The sequence below is a fragment of the Ovis canadensis genome, chromosome 10 (genome assembly GCF_042477335.2).
Source record: "Ovis canadensis isolate MfBH-ARS-UI-01 breed Bighorn chromosome 10, ARS-UI_OviCan_v2, whole genome shotgun sequence".
In the NCBI taxonomy this organism is placed as follows: Eukaryota; Metazoa; Chordata; class Mammalia; order Artiodactyla; family Bovidae; genus Ovis; species Ovis canadensis.
This window is the reverse complement of record NC_091254.1, coordinates 33,953,267-33,976,790: the sequence shown is the minus strand read 5'-3', so window position 1 is coordinate 33,976,790 and position 23,524 is coordinate 33,953,267. Positions and strand designations below refer to the sequence as shown.

Sequence of the window (23,524 nt, the reverse complement as noted above, 5' to 3'; positions counted from 1 at the left end):
CTGTGTCGGTTTCATTATGTTGTAGAACACGGCCAAATTAGTAATTAAACATGCCACCCTTGGTTAGTACCAGATGATTTCTCTTCTCTGTTTTTTAATATCCAAAGTGCTCCTTTTCTCTCTTATAGCCAGTTCCTACAACTTTGGAATTTACAGTATTTTCATATTTCCATAATGACACCTGCTGGTAGGAGAAGACCGGATGAACTGCAGGGATTTTATTCAGCTAGCTGTAGCCAGTCATGCTGCAGTCTGAAATAACTAACATTCCTGAACGTACAAAGAGTACAGCTCCGTAACTTCAAATACTCAAGCACTAAAAATTTGACAGTATAAGGTAAGTACTATTTCCATGTTCTTTTCCAACCAGAATTAAAACTCATCCCAGTAACCTCAGCTCAAAGCAAAACTGCTGCAATCGAGAGTAGTTATTACTAAGGGCCTTCAAATTATCAATTAACTTCTGTTCCATAGTCTGAATTTAAAATATGGCTGTCTGAGACAATCATTCTTTTAAACTTTTCTGTTGTTTTATATGAGTAATTAATAGATCAAGGTTTAAGTGGCCCAGAAGACAAAGAATGGGGCATTTGTCTCTGGTAAACTGCATGTCTTGTCCATTGAGAGAGCAAACCCAGCCACCTCTGGACACACTGCTGGAAGCTTAGCATTAGCTCCAGGCCTCCTACAAAACCCAAAAAAGAGATATGGCTTCATGGTCCTATCTTCTGATCAGGGACAGGGTCATGCCTGCTCATACCCGCAGTCCTCAGCACACCCTTGCCACAAGGTGTACCTGGATAAATATTTTTAAACAAGTGTGTATGTCTGTCTGTGTGTGTTTAGCAGCCAAATAGACTAGATCCCAGGTAGATCTCACCCAGACACCATGATGTCAACCAGATTAAGTGGGTTCACTTTGACAACCTGAGTGAGTTTATTTCACTCAGTAGTTCAGAAAACAGGAAAATTAACCAAGATAGTCTCAAACAAATTTGGATAAACTATACGCACCCAGCTTTGTTTAATATGCAGAGGGTAAACGAATAATCCATTAGGACATATATTACATAGACTCTTTCTTACTTGACCAACAATTCCTCTTCATTAGAAATCAGTTATGTATGACAGTTACAGGGGGACAGAGGTAATCTCAGAAAACAGGTTTTCTTTCTAACTGCCAGCAGGTTAGAGTCCACACTGCTCTTCACTCAGCTGAGAGTCTACTTGTGATTTTTTGGTCTTTGCAAGTATGCTAATTTCTCAGATGACCCTGGACTTGCTTATGTAAGAAAAGATGGTTTCTTTCATACCAAGAAGGAAGAGCTTACCAGCAAAATAAGTGAAGTAAACCAATTTTGATTTCCCATTTGAAAAATATTCCCCTTCTTCAAAAATATCATGGCAAGAGACATAATATTTATGCTTATTAATCAAACACTGCAGGTTTTTTTCAAAAAGGGAAACCCTTTGGGCACTTTAAAAGTCTTTCTTTTTAATTCTACTATATAGAGATTATAAATTGATTCGATAGATACTCTGAACACCTACTATGTTAGCCCTGGTAGGAACTGCAAAAAAAAAAAAAAAAAGGTACTATTGGATCTCGCCCTTGAAGAAAAGAGTTCATGGTCCAACATCACAGACATTAGTCAGTCTGCTCTGCAGGCTGACTGATACCCTGACAGCAAGTCAGGATTCAGCAAACGTTGTGTTTCCACTTCCCACTCCCACCACCCAGAGACTATGTCTGCATGTATGTGACTGAAGCAACCCTATCAGAAAGGTTGTGCTGTTTGTTCCAGGGCACACCCCAGAAAAAAACTATTTGCTCATGAAGACACAAACTGCAAATCCCAGTTCTCAGATTTCTATATCTCATGAGAACCTAACACATGGTTTGGGGCTTTGCTAATCAATATTTTTGATTGACAGATGAAGTTTTTAAGAAAAACTTCAGTGATTCAGAATCATCTAATCCTTGAGCCATATCAAACAAATAGGAGAAAGAGTGTGTGAGTGTGCATGCGTGTGGTGTGTCTGTGTGTGTATATATGTGTGTGTGTGCGTGTGGCTGACACACTGAATTGGAACTTTCAGCCCAATACTCTTTACAACTGATGAAAGCACTTCATTCTTTGCTTATACTCAGAGAAAATATCGCTGTGATTCATTTTGTATTGGGCTTGTTAAAGACAGGAATCACAGGGGAAACCCCAGCACTCTTTTTAATATCCTTATATCAAAACTCATTTTGAAAAGACAAAATATTTCCTCCCCTGAGTCCCTGACCTCAGATAAACCCATGAACCATTCCAGAGAGAGAGAGGGAGAAAGGGGAAGTAAGATTTATTGAGTGCTGATCACATGCCCCACACTATGTTAAGTATTCTTTGAAATCTTACAACAATCTTGTGAAGAAGGATCATCCAAACATAATAGCTGAGGAAACTGAAGTTCAGAGAGGCTAAGAAACTTGCTGAAGCCACACAGCTTGTAGGTGGTAGAATCAAGGCTTCTCCTTCTATTTCAGCATGCAGCCCCCCACCCCTCCCACACACACACACGACTCCCAGATCCTACTGAACACACACACCTAAGAGTGAAGGTATGGAGCTGAGCGGACCCAGGCTCTACAGGGCCTAAAGCTCATACAAACGTTGTGACCCGTCAACTCCAAATTGGCACTGGCCATCTACCTCAACAAGGATTAAACCATGTGCTGCTGCAGCTGCAGATCCTCGACACCTCCTGAAAGGAGTTCAGGGTGGAGAGGAGAAATGAGGCATGCTGTCCTCAGGGAAGGTGGAGGAGGGACTGGCAGGACAGGTCTTCAGACAGTTAGATATTTTCCGGAGCTGATTTTATGACCCCAATTCTTGTGTCTCCCAGAAAAGCAGTAAAATCCTTCATGGTGATGACTGCTCCCTCATGACCAGCAGAAACCTTCTGGAAAAAAAAAACAAAAACAAAACCAATGTGCTTGATTTCATGGGCTCCCCCTTCGCCAAAATCACATATATATTGACCATCTCCCTGCCTCTTTGGAGCAGTTTCCAAGAGCTATCTGAGGTGCTGTCTCCTAGGCTGCAGTCCTTCTTTTGCCCCAAATAAAACTTAACTCTCACATTGTGAATTTTTTAACTTGATACCCTCTTTAAGGAAAATAAAATACAAGATTCAATACAAAAATTAATTATGGAGAATGAGTAATTACACGTTACTATTTTTTAAGCTTTTTTTTTTTCCACATGGACCATTTTTAAGTCTGTATTGAATTTGTTAGAATATTGCTTCTGTTTTATGGTTTTTTTTTTTGGCCACAAGGCAAGTGGAATCTTAACTCCCCAACCAGGGATCTAACCCACACCCCCTGGGCTGGGAGGCAAAGTGCCAACCACCAGTCATCCCACCAGGGGGATGTCCCTACAATTTTTTTAAGTGATGACAAGTAGCACAAATAATTTCTTTCAATTTCTACTTTTGGCTTTCAAGACACATACATCTTTCTGGTCACATCTGAATTTTTGTAAGAACAATAATACTGGCAAAAAATACAAAACTATTCTGAAGTTAAGACACACACAAGAACAATTCTAACGTTTCTACATTGCATTGAGTTATGTAACAGAAAACTTGAATTATTCTTATGCCACGTACTGTGGGTTGTATGTGAGATGTGTGTGATGAATGTGTGTGAGAGTTTTGTCATCTGAATACTAGTTTCTCAGAGCGTTTCTTCTGCTTTGGTGGCAATTTTGGTCATCTTTCCCCACAGAAACTACCAAGTTTTCTTGGGACAAGATGCAATAGATACAAGAAGATGAGACCCAGAATAGGATGCTGGAAACATGCATCTTCTCCCACAGACATTCTTGCTGTACTGCCTACAGCCTGCGCCCTACAAGCACAAGTGTTCTAACAAAATCTATTCCACGCTATTCATTCACACAGTGAGTTTATAATCGGATGCTCAACATAATCAACTATTTTCCAGACAAGAGAGCATCAATCTTCTCACAACTTTATGTCTGCTGAAGGTAAGAATTTTCCGCAGCTGAACTCAAACCTTGCTTCCAATCTTCTTTTCCCTCCATGTCCCCCTGTACTTCCTGTGATGACTGCCGGAGGACTGGCTCATAGCCTTAGAACCTCTGGTGCTCACCTTGGCTCCCCATCCATGCTGGTGAGCATCCAAGGTGGTAGGAGTATTCAAAGAAGCCTTTCCTCACCTAAAGTAAAGTAAAGTGAGGTCGCTCAGTCGTGCCCAAATCTTTGCGACTCCATGGACTGTAGCTTATCAGGCTCCTCCACCCATGGGATTTTCCAGGCAAGAGTACTGGAGTGGGTTGCCATTTCCTTCTCCAGAGGATCTTCCCAACCCAGGGATCGAACCCAGGTCTCCCGCATTGTAGGCAGATGCTTTCCCTGAGCCACCAGGGAAGTCCCATGTAGTTCCTCACCTAGATGGTTATAAAAGGGACTTCAAACTACGTAAAACTATCCCACTAAACTATCAATGCTTGGATCCCCAATTCAACTTCCTCTTAGCCAGATCCAAAATATAATCATCACTCAGATGGCAGCTGACAAATGGTGACAGAGAGGAAATCAGAGTGGAAAGAGAAGGTGATCTTGAGTACCTGCATTTAAAACATCTTGCTTTGCAGGCTTCCCTGGTGGCTCAGTGGTAGAGAATCCACCCATCAATACCAGCAGGAGACGTGGGCTCAATCCCCGGCCCAGGAAGATCCCACATGCCACAGAGCAACTAAGCCCATGCATCTCAACTACTGAGCTTATACTCTAGAGCCCAGGAGCTGCGATACTGAACCGACGTCACAAACACTGAAGCGCTCATGCCTTAGAGCCCATTTTCTGCAACAGGAGATGCCACTGAGACAAGAAGCCCACACACCACAACCAGAGAGTAGCCCAAGCAGCAACGAAGACCCAGCACAGCCAAAAATAGATAAATACATAATTTTTGTTTAATCTTGCTTTTGCAAAACTTAGAAACATCATAATCCTGTGGACACACTGGTAGCACCTTTTTCAGAGCTTTCATTATTTGATTGCTGGAGCCTGGCCGCTGGTGTGAAATAGACCGTATTGTAGGAAAACAGAGTTGGAAGAGAAGCAATCCAAAGATAGGACACTGATGAGTCTAACAAAGCCTCTGGGTGTCTCTATATACCTGTAAGACTTGGTTCAAAACAGATGACAAGTAAGGAAAGAAGAGTAAAGGTCCAGCAATCGTCCATGCTTCAGTGATTTTAACTCATCATTGACCAGAGAAATGTTTGCAAAAAGTAACGCCTGTGGTTGGCAATTTTTATTTTGGTCAGTCAAAAATTAATTATGTTCTTTCTCTAACACTTTGTGGGTTATTCCATTCAATAGTACTTTGTACACCTGACACACCTCTAAAGTCTTCTAACTTTTCTGAAATGTCATCTTCAATCCACTGTTCCATAGAAGCAAGGAAGCATTCTCCAGCACCATGAATTTCACTTTCACTTTCTGTATCAGAATCCATCACTGGAGTTTTTTATCTTGTTGTTGGTCTAATCACATCATATGAATCAGAATATTCTGAAGAACTATCATCTTCTGAGACATTCTGTCACATGTCACTTGGACGATCAGAGAAAGTACTTGCCTAAAATTCACCAAATCCTTCACTCAAAATTTTGCAATGTGTTATCTTCGAAACCTTTTATGTTTATAACATACACAGAGTTGGAACAAAAACCTAACAGAGCCAAATGTGAGTGATAATGACAATCACAAGTTGTATAATGAACTCTTGACCAATTTTAAGCTCTAACAACTTCTCATGGTGGTATTAATTGTATCACTCTCTAAAAATGTATTGATACATCTCTGGTCAATAATTGAAGCATAGTCAGCCAGTGAGATGGAGAATCCTCCCTAAATGTTGCCTCCACACTCCACTTTTAAAAAACTTCAGGCCAATACGGTACAGTTCAATAATTAAGATTACCTTTTTGGCATTTTTTTCTCCCAGAGTGGTAGTTTCTTGTCTTCCTCACATGCATGTAAGGATCACTTTGTAGAAAGTTTAGCAGGACTATTGTCTCACACATTATTTTGAAGAGTCTGCTAGAGGACTTCCTTGGTGGTCCAGAGGTTAATAATCCACCTGCCAATGCAGGAAACATGGGTTCGATCCCTGGTACAGGAAGGTCCCACATGCTGTGGAACAACTAAGCCTGCTCTAGAGCCTGGGAGCCATAGCAAGAGAAACCACCGAAATGAGGAGCCCGTGCACTGGTACACCCCAGTGAAGAGCAGCCCCCGCTTGCAGCAACTGGAGAATGCCCATGAGCAGCGATGAAGGCCCAGTGCAGGCAAAAGTAAACAATTAATTAAACTGTTTGCAAATGTGTATATATATACATATATATGTATAAATAGAGAGAGAGAGACAGAGAGACAGAGAGTCTGCTACAGACTGAAAGTTTGTGGTTGTTGTCTTTTTCCCCCTCTTGTCAGCTTATCAAAGCTTACATGTCTAGTTTCAGGGGAGGCAAATTGGTTTCCATCAGACTGGAAAAAATAAACATGATCCCTCACAAAAAGTGTCAAGTCCCTTTATTCCATTTGCTATTGTCTGAAGAGCTGATCCTTCAAAGGGAAATAACCATTAATTTCAGCTCCCAATGACACACAAAACTGACCCCACCGGACTTGAGGGCTTCATTTATTATATGCCTTATATAAACAATGCCTCCTTCCCCTCCTGTTGCTACCTGAATTTGGTGCGATGGCCTACGGAGCTTGGGAATGCCTTTCTTCCCAGGCACAGATATTCTGCACGCAAATCCCACAGTCTCGCAGACTTCTCCTAACCCCCATACCCAAACGTCTAATGCAAGCTTTTCTGACAGTTGTGAAATTGAAAAAAAAAAAAACAAACTTGCCATGCTTGCTTAGGACTCTACAACAGAATCACATCACACTTCCTCTTGGTGGGTCACAAAAGAAAGGGAACACAAAATGTAGTTCCTGTCTACTGTCAACCAGAAACACACATACACGCTTCCTGCATACCCTTTTGAGGAAATACTGTTATCCGTATTTTTCAGATAAGGAAACTGAGGCTCAGAGAGATTAGAACATTTTCTCCAAGATCTTATAGCTGTGAAGCAGCTGGGGGAGTATTCAAACAAAAGATATCTGACATCTTTTTTTCTTAATTTTTAATTTATTTATTTTTGGCTGCTCTGGGCCTTTGACACTGCCCACAGTCTTTCTTTGGCAGAGACAAATGGGGGCTACTCTTCGTTACAGTGTGTGAGCTTCAGTAGTCGAGGCACACGAGCTTAGTTGCTCTGTGTCATGTGGGATCCTCCCAGACCGGGGATCAAACCTGTGTCTCCTGCATCAGCAGGCAGATTCTCAACCACTGGACCACTAGGGAAGTCCAGCATCTGACATCTTGTAAAGTGGTACCTACAGCGTGGGGAGACCATGGGCTCTGGGTTTAGCTCATGGCTCTGCACAGAACAGCAGTGTGACCTGAGACAGACACGGTGCCTCTGTGCTTGTCATAAAATAGGGGTAAGAACAGCACCCACCCAGGTTGAATGGTGGAGGCTGGAAAAGGCCAGCACTTGAAAGCTCTCCAGTAACTTGGCTACTTTCTCTCCTCAGCTTTCTTGGAAGCAAAGGCACACCTTGCTTCTTATCTTGCATGCACCCAGCCCTCAGTAATTATGTGTGAAAATGACTCCTGTCACGTCTAGTGCTGTTTGGTGTTTTCCAAGGCCACACTGGTATCCCCATGCTCCAAATATTAAACCTCTCATTTTAATAGACTGATTGGATGAAACACCTCACACAACAATGCCAATGAAGTATGAAATGGATGAGAGAAGCATTTTGCAATTTATTAAACTATCAGTTCCAAAATCTCTTTTCTAATTTTTTTTAAAAATTAACTTGTATTTTTACTTTTTTGGCCACCACCATGCCGTAGGGTTGAACCTGAGCCCCCTGTAGTGGAAACACAGAGTCTTAATCACTGAACTGCTAGGGAAGTTCCCAGCATCTCTTTCTCATTAAAAAATATATTTTAAGCCAGAGGAATGTAGTAATCAAGTTGTCACACATTCTGAGCAGCATCAGGGCCCTACAATAGGCATGAACGGCTAGTAAGTCAGGATTACATCCAATCCAGTGCTGCCCAGCTTCTGTGGTTTTAAATCAGCTAGCTGCTCAGACACTAAGCTAAGAACATGAATGCTGTAGCTAGCCTCTAGCCATAAATAAAGGCGACACCAGTGTGAGAAATAGGATTGGGCCTGCAAAGACATATTTTGGCAAGAATTGGCCCACTTCTCCCCATTTCTACTCCAAACACCCTAGTCTAAGCTACCATTATCTTTAGGTTGGAATACTGTAATAGCTTCTCAGAGGAGCTTCTCTTCATCCTGCCCTTTCATGGATTCTCATACTGCAGCCACAACTTTTAAATATCAAATCAGACTCTGTCAGTCTCCAAGTCTCCCACAGTCCTTAGGATCAAAACTAAACCTTTTTGTTAGTACAGAGAACAGTATGGAGGTTCCTTTAAAAACTAAAAATAGAGCTACCATATGACCCTGTAATCCCACTCTGGGCATATATCCAGGAAAAAAAAAAAAAAAACATGATCCAAAAAGATACATGCACCCCAATGTTCACTGCAGCACTATTTACAACAGCCAAGATATGGAAGCAACCTGTGTTCATCAGCAGAGGAGTGGAGAAGGAAGCTGTGGTACATATATGCAATGGAGTATCACTCCGCCATTAAAAAGAATGGAATGCTGCCATTTGTAGCAACAAGGATAGACCAAGAGATTGTCATACTGAGTGATGTAAGTCAGACAGAGGAGAAATATTGAATGACATCCCTTATATGTGGAATCTAAAAAGAAATGAAAGAAAAATAAATCCTTCATTATGACCTATAAGGCCTAATGAGATCTGGCTTCTGCTTATCTCTTTATTCAGTGAATGAATGAATGTGTAAGATATAGCAATGCATCATTTATCTAGCATGAAGCTCAGAATGTCTTATATATGATAGGTGACTTAATTGCTCTCAAACTTTATGGAATGATGTAAACACACTGGGACGTGTACAGAACAACAAAAATAATTCAGTTCCTACAATTCAAGAGCTAATTTTCCAGGAGGTGCTTTTCCAAACATGGAAAGAAGGGAAAAGTCTTGTTTGGAAACAATTATTTCATTCTCTTCTCGTTTCTTCAGGGTTCAGTTCAGTCGCTCAGTCATGTCCAATTTCTTGCGACCCCATGGACTGCAGCATGCCAGGCTTCCTTGTCCAACTCCCAGAGCTTGCTCAAACTCATGTCCATCACGTCAGTGATGCCATCCAACCATCTCATCCTCTGTCATCCCCTTCTCCTCCTGCCTTCAATCTTTCCCAGCATCAGGGTCTTTTCCAGTGAGTCGGTTCTTTGCATCAGGTGGCCAAAGAATCGGAGCTTTAGCTTCAGCATCAGTCCTTTCAATGAATATTCATGACTGATTTCCTTCAGGATGGACTAGTTGAATCTCCTTGCAGTCCAAGGGACCAAGAGTCTTCTCCAATGCCACAGTTCAAAAGCATCAGTTCTTCGGTGCTCAGCTTTCTTTATAGTCCAACTCTCACATCCATACATGACTACTGGAAAAACCATAGCTCTGACTAGATGGACGTTTGTCTGCAAAGGCTTGTCTCTGTTTTTTAATATGCTGTCTAGGTTGGTCATAGCTTTTCTTCCAAGGAGCAATTGTCTTTAAATTCCATGGCTGCAGTCACCATCTGCAGTGATTTTGGAGCCCAAGAAAATAAAGTCTGTCACTGTTTTCATTGTTTTCCCATCTATTTCCCATGAAGTGATGGGACCGGATGCCATAATTTTAGTTTTTTGAACATTGAGTTTTAAGCCAGTTTTTTCACTCTCCTCTTTCACTTTCATCAAGAGGCTCTTTAGTTCCTCTTCGCTTTCTGCCATAAGGGAGGTATCATTTGTATATCTGAGGTTACTGATATTTCTCCCGGCAATCTTGACTCCAGCTTGGGCTTCATCCAGCCCGGCATTTTGCATGATGTACTCTGAACATAAGTTAAATAAGCAGGTTGACAATATACAGCCTTGATGTACTTCTTTCCCAATTTGGAACCAATCCACTGTTCCGTGTCCAATTCTAAATGTTGCTTCTGGGTTAGACAGAGAAAATGGCATGTAGAGAGCCATGAAGAGTTGTGAAAGGGAAACTAGGAGTCTAGGGAAAAGTAGATACAACCACTAGGAGGAAGAGAGAAAAAGAAATCAGTGAAATGATAAAGAATGGGGCAGGGAGGTGAGAGAAGGGAGGAAATAAGGGGGAAGCCATGTGTGGCTCTTGTCTCTCCCTGCCTGAAACAGCTGCTTAACTGGAAAAAACAGAAATTAAAGTAAGTCCCTGTGACCTCAGACAGACCTGCGACCATCCAGGAATGATCTGCATTACCTAGAAGAGCGTATATGTGTACTCGGTTCTCTGGGCTGGCGGACAGAAAGCAAGAGCTACTGTTGGTTAATATTCCACCATCACTACCTTCATCTGCATTTCTGAGAATGATTTTCCTGTCACTCCCCACATTTCCATAGACATTGACTCACAAGAGCAATACCGCATGAGCAAAGGAGTAAGAGATGAGCAAGCCTTCTTCCATTCTCCTCATCCCGTCTCTCATGGGGCTCCAGAGTCACTAAATGAGAGGAACAGACGATGGGTATATTAGCTATTTAAATAATCCCACTGTTCCTTCCTTTCTCTAAACTACTAAATCATTATGAATATATGTATTATATGATGTTGTTGTTTAGTCACTCACTCACGTCTGACTCTTTTGCCACTCCATGGACTGTAAGCCGCCACACTCCTCTGTGCATGGAATTTCCCAGGCAAGAAGACTGGAGTGGGTTGCTAGTTCCTTCTCCAGGGGATCTTCCTAACCCAAGGATCAAATGTGCATCTCCTGCATTGGCAGGCAGATTCTTTACCACTGAACCAACCTGGGTTTCCCCATATGTATCATATATTATCTTATTATTTCCCTGATTCAAGGATGCCTTGTCTCTAATACCAAATAATCTTTCCTAAATGTGGAATCTAAGGAAAACAGAAAAAAACAAACAAAACAAGCTTACAGATTTAGAGAACCAATTAGTGGTTGCCAGAAGTGGAGGATGGTGGAGTAAATGAAATAGATAAGGAGGAAACACCACGTCACATATTTGAAAGTTGTGAAGAGCATAAAAGTTTTCAATATAAGAAAAAACAATTTTGTAACTACATATGGTGAGAGGGGCTTCCTTGATGGCTTAGCAGTAAAGAATTCGCCTGCAATGCAGGAGATGCAGCTTCGATCCCTAGGTCTGGAAGATCCCCAGAAGAGAGCATGGCAATTCACTCCAGTACTCCTACTGAGAAAAATCTCATGGACAGAGGAGCCTGATGGGCTACCATCCATGGGGTTGTAAAGAGTCGGACATGACTGAAAAGTGACTGGGCACGATGGTGACAGAGGTTGACAAGAATTACTGTGATGATCATTTGCAATAAATACAAAATAAATACAAATATATAATCATCATGTTGTACACCTGAAACTAATATAATGTTGTTTGTCAATTATACCTCAATGCTTTTAAATAATAAAAATAAAACAACCCATCTTTTGAAAAAGTGGGCAAACATTTTGAATAGACACATTACAAAAAAAAAGATGCCTTGTCTCTCAATAAATTACAAGTTCCTTGAGGTATTCTCTTCATTTCTGTGGTATCCACTACAGCACTCGGCACACAGTGTCAGAAACATAGCAAACATTCAAGACAAAAATCATTGCACTAAAATGTCATTTAGTGTTCTGTTGTCTTCAAAAATCTTCTCTCAAGAACACGAGAATTCACAGTCTGATATTTGAGAAAAAACAGAATCACAGCTAAAATGTCAACAGTAATTCCAATAAATCAATGCACTCAACTTTTTTGGAAAAAAAAAATCAAAAAACAATCTGTATAGCTGGTCTAACACAACAAAATACATTCTGATACCCCATGATGTGAGCAGTACTAATAATAGCTCATCCCGTTGCCATGTAAACACTGAAGAGCTAGCCCATCAATAGATGTGCTGGAAATGCTGATCCAAGTCTAAAAATATCACTTCCTTTTCTCTTCAAGAAGCAATTTTCCAGGTTTACACAAATATGCAAGGAGGATACTTAGTTAGGGCATTCAGGGCTCCTGTAGAGTCATTAACTCTTATAGATTCATTAACGAGATCTCCCAAGCTCTTCTCACTCTTGTCAGGACTGGACTGGGTTGTCACTGTCATTGGTGATCTACTTAATTCTCAAAAATGCAGGAGAATCTCTGGCTGCATTGACTGACTGCTTATTCCCCTTGGACCTGTGGCAGAAATCATTAAATGATGGAATGCCTTCCCCTGAGTCTGGACTTGGCTTCAGAACTTCTCCTTGAGCCAGCACCCCAACCCAAGCAACCTCAATCAAGCAGAGTAAAGACTTGAGGTGAAGCCTTTTTCCACATACAGGCAAAGGCCTTCTAATCTCCCATGAAGAGCTACTGTAAAGACCAAATTCCAAAAAAGTAGAGTAAAAATTGAAAATAGAGTTTAAAAAGAGACTTAAAAAAAAAAAGAAAAACAAAAATAAAAGCATAAAAAACAAATTTAAAAAATTGAAAGAATAATAGAAAAAAGAGCAACAGAATAATAAACAAAAAATAATAGTAATAACATTAATAATGTCTTCCTGATGCTTCAGCTACCAATGTCCTTGCCCCCACAATGAGTCACAGCCAATCCCTGCCAAGTGGGGATGGGATGAATGGGGATATTGGGATTGACATATATACATTATTCAGTTCAGTTCAGTTGCTCAGTCATGTCTGACTCTGCAACCCCATGAATCGCAGCACACCAGGCCTTCCTGTCCATCACCAACTCCCGGAGTCCACCCAAACCCATGTCCGTTGAGTCGATGATGCCATCCAACCATCTCATCCTCTGTTGTCCCCTTCTCCTCCTGCCCTCAATCTTTCCCAGCATCAGGGTCTTTTCAAATGATTCAGCTCTTTGCATCAGGTGGCCAAAATATTGGAATTTCAGCTTCAGCATCAGACCATCCAGTGAACACCCAGGACTGATCTCCTTCAGAATGGACTGGTTGGATCTCCTTGCAGTCCAAGGGACTCTCAAGAGTCTTCTCCAACACCACAGTTCAAAAGCATCAATTCTTCGGCGCTCAACTTTCTTTATAGTCCAACTCTCACATCCATACATGACCACTGGAAAAACCATAGCCTTGACTAGACGGACCTTAGTCAGCAAAGTAATGTCTCTCCTTTTAAATATGCTATCTAGGTTGGTCATAACCTTTCCTTCCAAGGAGTAAGTGTCTTTTAATTTCATGGCTGCAGTCACCATCTGCAGTGATTTTGGAGCCCCCCAAAATAAAGTCTGACACTGTTTCCACTGTTTCCCCACCTATTTCCCATGAAGTGATGGGACCAGATGCCATGATCTTAGTTTTCTGAATGTTGAGCTTTAAGCCACATCTATAAGTAAATAAGTGAAAGTCGCTCAGTTGTATCTGACTCTGCACCCCATGGACTGTACAGTCCATGGAATTCTCCAGACCAGAATACTGCAGTGGGTAATCTTTCCCTTCTCCAAGGGATGTTCCCAACCCAGGGATCGAACTCAGGTCTCCCGCATTGCAGGCAGATTCTTTACCAGCTGAGCCACAAAGGAAGCCCAAGAATACTGGAGTGGGTAGCCTATCCCTTCTCCAGCAGATCTTCCTGACTGACCCAGGAATCGAACCGGGGTCTCCTGCATTGCAGGAAAATTCTTTACCAACTGAGCTCTCAGGGAAGCCCAATTATCTATAAAGCAGATAACTAATGAGAACCTACTGTATAGCACAGGGACCTCTACATAATCTTCTGTGATGACCTAAATGGGAAGGAAATCCAAAACAGAGGACGCATATATATACATATAGCTGATTCACTTCATTGTACAGCAAGAAACTAACACATTGTAAAGCAACCTTAATTAGAAAAAAAGATTTTCTTTTCTGGAAAAATTAAAAAAAAAAAAAAAAAAAAGACCAAACTTCAATTCAGGTTGTAAAATAGGTTGCATTTGTCTTCAGGGATCTTTAACCTCCTTATCAGATTTACTCCATTGTTTCTATCATCCTCCACCCCAACAAAGCCCCCGCATCTAGGATGTGTATGCTACATCAAGCTGCCAAATTTCCGTGCTTTGTGCTTACCCCTGGCCTCCCTTCCACAAACGTTATTATATTCACAGGACCTTTATTCCTCCAACTTCTTTTCTACACCTGGATATCTATCATCCTACTCCTCCCGGACCTTCCTTTCTTGGTTCCATAGATAACTGCTTAGTTAGACAAAATCACCTCAATTAGTGTGCTAACACTACAAAGGGACATCTTTGAATTTTAGTAGGGTTCTTCTGGGAAATAATGCCCTGGGATGACACTAGGGGCAAGTTTTAGAGCTTAGTGTTAACTGGCTGGAACAGAAATTTGGGAGCCTGCTCCCTGTCATTCCTCTTTGATTTTCTGAGTGCACTCAAGAACCGTTTGTCAATCAGTCACTGCCCTCGGTCTTTTCTAGATCTATTTCAGCAAGTCAACTTAACCACTGCATAAGTACATAGCCCATGATAGGATATATAACACTAGGTAGCTATTAAAAATCATACTATAGCACTGAATTTGTTTAAGCAGTAAATATTTGTTAAATTACTAATGTGTCAGCTATCATGTGAGATTGTAGGAATAAAAAAAGTGGATACTACACACTGCTTTCCTTCAAGGAGGCAATCACTCATGAAAAGAAAATACCACGAAACAGTACTGATTATGATCCATGTGCTAACTAATTATAATTTTGGCACAGAGGAGGAACTGATTCAGGGAGGGTGGTATGTCAGGGAGGTCTGAGCATAAGTGATGCTTCTTACAGGTACATATGTGCATGCTAAGTCACTTCAGTCATGTGCAACTCTTTGCGCCCTTAAGAACTGTAGTCTGCCAGGCTCCTCTGTCCATGTGATTCTCCAGGCAAGAATACTGGAGTGGGTTGCCGTGCCCTCCTCCAGGGGATCTCCCCCATCCAAGGATCAAACCCGAGTCTCTTACATCTCCTGCATTGGCAGACGGATTCTTTACCACGAGTGCCACCTGGGAAGCCCCAATTCTTGCAGGTAACTCTACTCTATCCTCTGTAATGACCTATATGGGAAAATAATCTAAAAAAGAGTGGTCTTGTGTATATGTATAACTGATTCACTTTGCTATACAGTAGGAACTAATATAACACTGTAAATTAACTACACTCCAATAAAAAAAAAACAAAATTTTAAGGACATGACCCAGGAAACATGTAAAAATTCCTAAGGAAACTTAAAGTGATTGGAAATTTTAACACACTTGATTTCTGTGGGTCTTTGGGCATGTGCTACCTAGAAGAGTTTGCTAGCACCTTCCCCCATCCTCTCAAATCTTAAATCCTGTCTCTATAAGCATCAACCTTCCAGAAGCTGAATAAAGTAGCTATCCAATACCACTTAGAGTAAGTGGCTTCATGTTTTCACCAGATCCGAACAGGCCTAGACAACAAGGAGTGGGTAAGGATGAGCATGTATTTTCATTTCTTTCATAAGCCTTATTCTCTGTGGACTGGTTGTTTCTAAAACTACACAGAGAAAGCTTTAACTGCATGAGTAATTTTTGTTTTGTGGTATATTATTCTTCACTTTCAATCATGCGACTCAAAGCTGACTTACAGGATTACAAGAGAGTAGTATAAAGTTTCTAATACAATTCAATGGCCCTTAAGTAAAAACATGAACACCATCAACTGCAGTTATCCTGCGCAATGGCAGAAAACTGTCAAGCCCAATTATGTGAAAAGGCCAGAGAACTGTTCAGACAAGCTCCTCACCAAGCCTTGCCATTGCTCATACGATGCAGGATGCTTAAGATCAAAACTTTAATGACATTACACCGGTTTTCTGAATATAAAACATGCTTTTCAAGTCAGCTCAAGGTAGCATTCTCTGTCCTGGTACATGTATTAGGATAAACATTCTAATAGTTATTCCTAGGAGGAAGATCACAGAAGCCATTTTCCAATCAAGATTTGTACATTCCAGGTAAAGCTGGAGAAAATTGAGGTAAATTCACTACCGAAGAGTGATTTGAAAATGCAAAATATCTGAGACACACATGTGTATCCCCAGCTATCCATCCTGTTTTATTAAATGTAAATCCATTTCTTTGTATCCTTGTTCAATTGAAATTTTGGAAAACTATTAGATTAATATTTGGCACATAGTAAATGCACCAAAAAATGTTTGATAAATGAATGAATTTTTACACATTCTTCACACATGGAACCATATCTCACTTTCCTCAAAAATGTTATTACTACTCTTCCATGTTAATTACTCTCCTTAAGGAAGTTTCTCTTTTTGAAGTGTTTTAAGGCATTTATCTTCCCAGAAATGAATAAATATTAGTTAAGCATCTGCACATTTATATTATTTAGGTATAGCATGTATTTTTTCCCTATTTCACAGATTTCCTAAAATGTAGCCTGCCAGTGTTAAGTCATTAGCAGACAAGGATAAAAACTCCAAGTTTTGTGTTTTAGTTTATCTCATAGTCTGCTTCACAGCCCAACCAGGTCTCATAATGAAAACCCCCCTCAGCCAGTGCCTCCAGCACTTAACTTTTCAAATACAAATGATTTGGCCAATATCACTATGATTTAGAAATGTTTTCCTCCCTGTTGGTCTCAGCCATGATCTCCTCTGGATATAGTTCAATTAGATGCCTTTTCACTTTTTCACAAGCAGCCTGTTTTTGAAAAACTTTGAAAAAGTACTATAAAACGTTTTCACTGTCAATAGGAAAAAAAAAATGGATTGCTGGAGGCAGACACAGCTCCCCGTAGAGCTAACCTTTTGATCCTGGAATCCTTTCATGCACTTAAGTCTTCTCTAGAGTCAATGGGAGTGTTGTGTATGCAAGGGCTGCAGGATCAAGTTCAGTCTCTTCTTTAGTACTCTGTAGCCAAGTGGGGTAGCCAGCTGAATCTGGTTTAGTTAAAAAAAAAAAAGAAAAGAAACTTTCCTGATGCTTTGAAGTTTTGGGGGCGGTGTAATAATATCAGGATTTGTAGAAGGTTATTTTGCATAATCCTTAATAAGATATTCTTATGGCTTCAAAAAGTTAGTGGGATAAGAGATGCAAGATGAAGTTTTTTGTTTTTTTTTTTAAGTTTTCTGTAGAAATGATCCAAATGCATTTCAGGAAGATGTATAAAGTATAAGACTGTCCAACTGTGTGTCTAGGCAGGAATGCACCTAAAACCATTCCTAAAAAGATGGATTTCTACCCTCTTTTTAAAAGAAAGAGATATAATATCCCTCAAAAAAGTCTCCATGAAATAGAATGGTGGTTGCCAGGGGTCAGGGGAAAGGGAGAATGGGCAGTTTTTGTTTAATGGGCACAGGGTTTCAATTTTACAAGATGAAAAGAGTTCTGGAGATGGATGGTGGTGACAACCACACAATAATGTGAATGTATTTAATGCCACTGACTTAATGCACTTAAAATAGTTAAAATAGTAAATTGTATGTTATGTATATTTTAACGACAATTTTAAAATATATTAAAAATTAAAATTTAAAACTGACTCAATGGACACGATTTTGAGCAAACTCTGGAAGGTAGTGAAGGACAGGGAAGCCTGGCGTGCTGCAGTTCATGGGGTCCCAAAGAGTCGGAACACCACTTAGCAACTGAACAACAACAAACGCTTATACAATTTAGAATCAGGAAAATCGGAACTCTGTGAACTGGACAGTTCCTCCATAGTTTGCATTCACTTGTTCATTTTTTTCCCCTTAACTAAGTGCAAAACACTCTGGTGAACAAAAGGAGTTTGCTGGAGGATTCTACAATGTGTAATGGATTAAGTATCCCTGTGACTAATGCAGTTATTTGAATTGAAACAAAGCCCTCTTTCCTTTAATCCTTATCACCCTAAACCGACAAGTACTCACTGATGAGGATGCTTTTCCAGGCAAGGCGAGAGGGCTGAGCAAGGTGTGCCAAGTGGAAAAGGGAGCTCAAGAAGGGGGAAATACAGGGGCACATCCCAAGCCGCAAAATCTCTCTGCTGGAAGTGAGTTCACTTTATTATTACCAAGAAACCGAGCTTCATTTTCTGGCATGTTGGTCTGGAAAATTAAGAATTTAAACTAACCCCACTGGACATAACCTACCTACTGTTTTTAAAAACAAGCACTTTATTATCACTCTGTGGAAGGGTACTAAAACCCTTGTGATTTATTCATATTGGGAATTCAGCAGCAACTTCAGTCTGAGAAAAAAATGGCCTCACTCAAAAAGTGATGGTCTCAACACTACATATAAAGTTAGGAGGGAGTTTCTCTCTAATTAAATACACACACACACACACACACACACACACACACACACACACACATTACAGAACCCTGATGATAAAGCTGAAAAAAAACAAACAAAAGAAAAGTAAACATTTATTCAGAAGTTGGAAATAAAGTGTTACTTTAATATGCATAAATAAGAAACTGATTTTCCCCACTTTTTTGGAACCCAGATATTAAACAACATAATCTTTGCTCCAGATGACTACAGTCTCTTTAATAAATTCTTAAAACTTCAGTTGTGGTCCTCAGACAAAAAGACACTACATTAAGAGGTAAAACCTCCAAATTCTCTTCTTTGCTCTCTCTGACAAATGAAGACTATGGGTCCACATGTTCACTTACCAGTATACCTGACTAAAGGAAGTATTTTGTCACCTGTTTGGGATATAGCTTAGGATTATAAAATTAGATGACTTCAGCAGAATAAAACAGGTCTCTCTCTTTCAAGAAAAACCACTGGACAAAGAACACACAATGAATATTATGCAAAGACATATTCAGTTTTGCTTGTGATATAAGCAATGCAATGCAAATAAATCCAGTAGAGCAATTTTTCAAGATGGCAAATTTTAAAAGACTGACAATCAGAGCATTGGGGAGAATGTGTAAAGACAGCTACCTTTGTGTACTATTGATGATGGTATAAATTTGAACAACTTGAGCATAAATTTAGTGACTCAGCAAGTTTATCACTATCAAACTGTTGAACCAGCAATTCTAAGCAATTTGACCCACTTCTAAGAAGTTTCTTTAAACAGATCATTGTACATGGGAACAAAGACGATACAAAAGGATATTCATTGCAGTGTAATTTACTATAGTGAAAAATTGGAAATAAACCATGTCTATTAATAGGAGATTGGTTAGGACTCCTCTGGCGATCCAGTGGTTAAGACTCTGTGCTTCCAATGCAGGGGGCGTGGGTTCAGTCCCTAGCTGGGGAAAACTAAGATTTCATGTGCTGAGTGGCATGGCCAAAATAATAATAATAATAATAATAATAAAAATTTAAAAACAGGAGATTGGTTAAATAAATTATTGCTCATCCATTCAACAACTATTGGTTAAGGGCCTATTGAATGCCAGGCAGCATTCTATACACATTATATACATAAGACGTCCAGTAAAATAATGATGAGATCTGTAGTTATTAGTATAGGAAAAGATTACAAAGCAGTTTTTTTGGTATTATTTCATTTATGTAAAAGGGCATGTAAAAGTATATATTTATATATGAACATAAGTATATTGAGAAACATCTGTAAGGATGATCATGAATGTGTTACCATACTACCAGCATTATCTCGAGGTCTTTTTTGTTGTTAACCTCCATACTTTCCTATACTGTTTGAATATTTTCTAACAAAGCTACCTCATTTTTATAATCTAAAAATATTAGGAGTATATTCATTTTGAAGGGATCAAAAGAGAACCATTGGTACAATGTAATCATATTAATATGCAGAAGAAAATACCAGACAGCCACAGAATTCCAGAATCCAGCTGCAGTCCTAAGAAGTAAGATTAAAAAGCAGATGCTTGCCCACAAGGATGAGGTAAATAGGGATGAAGCACAAGGGGTCCATAGAACTCAAATGCACAATGCAGCTGAATGTACTCTACTAAACTAGAAATCCAGGCCAGCAAAGTCCCCAAAGACTATAAAGCCTAAAAACTAATAACAATAAACATATCATACACAGGGCTTTTATATAACTTGCATATTATTCGTGTTGAAACGATGGTCCTTTAGCAGTTTATAATATTGCTTTTTAACTTGATATTTCATTCTTTTTTCCTTTAAAAGTGATCTCTCATGAACCCTCCCCTTCCCTTTAATCCTCCAAAACAGTGTTTAGGCTGGGCAGGTAGGAAATGTATATCTTAATTAAAAAGCTAAAATATTCTTGCCTTTACCTGCCTTTTCAGTATCTTAGACAAAGTATCAAATGTATATCAACAATGCAGCCATATTCCAAAATAGTTCCTTTCTACTTTCATGAGCAGAATCAACAGGATGTGCATCATAAAAACAGATAGAGAAACCATAACACAGAATAATATACCAGAACTCCTGCTAGAAATTCTCCCATGAATCTGCTGCATCTGAATATACGAATAGCAGGCCACATGAATAAAAGGACAGGAACATATGAGCCCGTCAGATCTGTCTACTGTTAGGGACCAACATTCACAGATATCTCATGTTATATGCATATTACAACTACTTAAAGGTCTGGGCTTCTCTTGTGAGAGGTGTTCTATTCAACTTGGGATTTTTTTGTTGTTATGTTGCTTTTTACTCTTCCTGGGTTACTTTGCATTTTTATACCTTGTACTACACATGCATCATAAAACACCAGCTTTCTGAAATCTGTATAAAGCTTCTGCTCCAGGTCTTTAAGATGGAATCAAATCCCAACAGCAAGCAAATACCTTCCCTTCACAGTTTTTACGATAAAAATTGAAAACGAAACTTGAAGACGTTTAGTTCAAACAAAACAAACAAAGCAAGCACTATAGTCTGGTGTCCTGGGCCAACTTTGAGTTCTGAACAGCAAGCTTTCTTGACCACACAGAAGTCTGAAGAATAAGTGTATGTGTGCACATGTGTCAAATGCTACTATGAACCCAGAAGATGTATCTAGCAGTCTAGCTCTGCTCAAAAACTGTTTCAAGAAATCAGGATAACCCAGCAGCAAGTTTTGAAGAACTGAAAAAGTATTCTGTAACATATGACCTTTCCAATTAGAGAGAGGGCACATATGGACTACTGACCAAACCCAAGCCTCTGGCTGTCGCTTTTAGCAAAGCTGAAAGACTTGCTGACTTAACTAAGTTACCTGGGCCGGAAGCATCAAGCTTTCTCTGACTTCTTGCCCTTACTTCTCGTTTGTTATATTCTTTAGATGAAAAAATCCAACTTTAAGCAGCCTGCTGGTGTTCCTGAATAAATCAGGTTTTATAGACCTAAATATCTTGCAAGAACAAAGAAAATTCAGCAAACCCTAAGACTAGTAGACTGACCAATTAATTTTTGGGGGATGTTGACCATGTTAATATGAATAGGTCTGGTTACCCCTATGAGGGAAGAGAAAGCTAAGAGTTCAGGTTTCTAGACTTTATATTAACAGTTCAAAGCTAGGCAGTGGGGTGGGAAATTGAGCAGAAGTCCCTCCTTGCCTGCCAAACCAAGTCCTCACTGCAGTTGCTTCTTTATGTATCTTTGTGAATGGGGCATTAAAGGCAATGACTAAAAGAGAAAGAATAGTCCATGTTCATTAGCCTGATGCTACACGGTAAAATGTTACTTTCGTTTTCTTTAAAGACATTTTTGTAAAATGATGTCAGAAGGAAAGTTTAAAACAGTTTTATTCTCAAAACTTCTTAAAACAGTTGAAAGAGAGAAATCTCTAGGCTAAAAATGCAGTGGTATAATCTTTCACCTTAAGTGTTCAATTTACATTTGACTGTGTGTGCACGTGTGTGTGGAGAGGTGGAGTCCAATAATATTAGTGTTATTATCAATACTAATAATCAGTTATTAGTATTGATTCAATCTCTTATTGTAATTCTATAGCAATAACTGTGTTTGAAGCAACCAAGAATATTTTATTACCCAGTATGCAAAATTTTAGTACTTAAAACTGAGTAAATATTGTCAAATCCCTTGTGTCCAAATGATAAAATAAATTTTTAAAAATAGAAAAATTCAATTCAGTAAAAGTATCATACTAGCAATTTGGTTAAAAAGAGCACACTGAGTTATTTTGGCTAATGTGATTTTACTTAAATTCTTGTGGTAATATGTATAGTATTTGCTACTGTCATGGCAATGCAATTTAGGGATTATTAATAAGCTTAGAAAAACTCTTCCACAGTTTTAAATGAGAAAGCCACTCCAAGATTTGAAGCAAGCCTAAAAATCTAAAATTCTAATAAGTTTATTAACAAGAACTAAATGAAATGCTTCTTTGGAGACACACACATATTTCTGTATCTCAAAAAATTTAAGGAAGAAGCAGTTTGAATGAACACACAGAAATTATATTGCTGAGGAAAAAAATTGTATCTGAGGCAAAGAAAGAAAGAAGAAAGGAAGGAAAGAAAAAAAGAAGTTACAAGGCTCCCTCACACTTCATCAACTTTTCCCTTATTCACTCAGAATTCTTTGAAGGGGGCTTATGTATATTTTTGCCTGTGACAAGGCAGCATTCTTTACCTCCTTCCACTCCTGGCCCAGTCACTACTTCCCACCAAGTAATAATTAGATACCAAGAAAACCAAGCCTGCGGCAGTGTGAACACCGGCTCAACATCCGCTAAAATAGTTGAAGGCAAGAGCTAACCTGGCACTCCTCCATACCTTGTCAGACTGAGGTCAGCTGGCTTGGTGTAGGGACCAGCAAGGGGCAGATCACCTTGTTGATTCTCCAGGGCCCTAGGCAAGACTCCACCTCTCCAAACCATTCCTCCCACATCAGTTTCTGCTGCTGCTGCTGCTGCTAAGTCACTTCAGTCGTGTCCGACTCTGTGCGACCCCATAGACAGCAGCCCACCAGGCTCCCCCGTCCCTGGGATTCTCCAGGCAAGAACACTGGAGTGGGTTGCCATTTCCTTCTCCAATGCATGAAAGTGAAAAGTGAAAGTGAAGTCGCTCAGTCGTGTCGGACTCTTAGCGACTTATTTGCAAACATCTCCAGAAAGAGATTTCATGGTAATCCAGTCCAATGCTTAGCAAACCTCACTTTGGGAAAATGCTTCCCTGTGCTCAACCTAGCTTCCCTGTGCTGAAATTAGAGAACTTTTCCCTTTGTTCTCCTCTTAGCAGCAAAGAGAACAGCTGGTTACCAGTTTCCATACAATAACCCTTCATATACCCGAAAAGTTTTATTAAGGCACCCACAAGT

At 39.8% G+C, this 23,524-nt stretch overlaps 1 long non-coding RNA gene across 1 annotated transcript; it reads right to left on the bottom strand.

The window, feature by feature from the left end:
* Nucleotides 1-2,332: 2,332 nt before the first annotated feature.
* On the bottom strand, nucleotides 2,333-23,251 carry LOC138446518 (uncharacterized). The gene is made up of 2 exons (XR_011259375.1): nucleotides 22,981-23,251; nucleotides 2,333-2,949 (listed from the first exon to the last, which is right to left on the bottom strand). It is a non-coding gene; the product is annotated as an uncharacterized lncRNA (long non-coding RNA).
* Nucleotides 23,252-23,524: the final 273 nt, after the last annotated feature.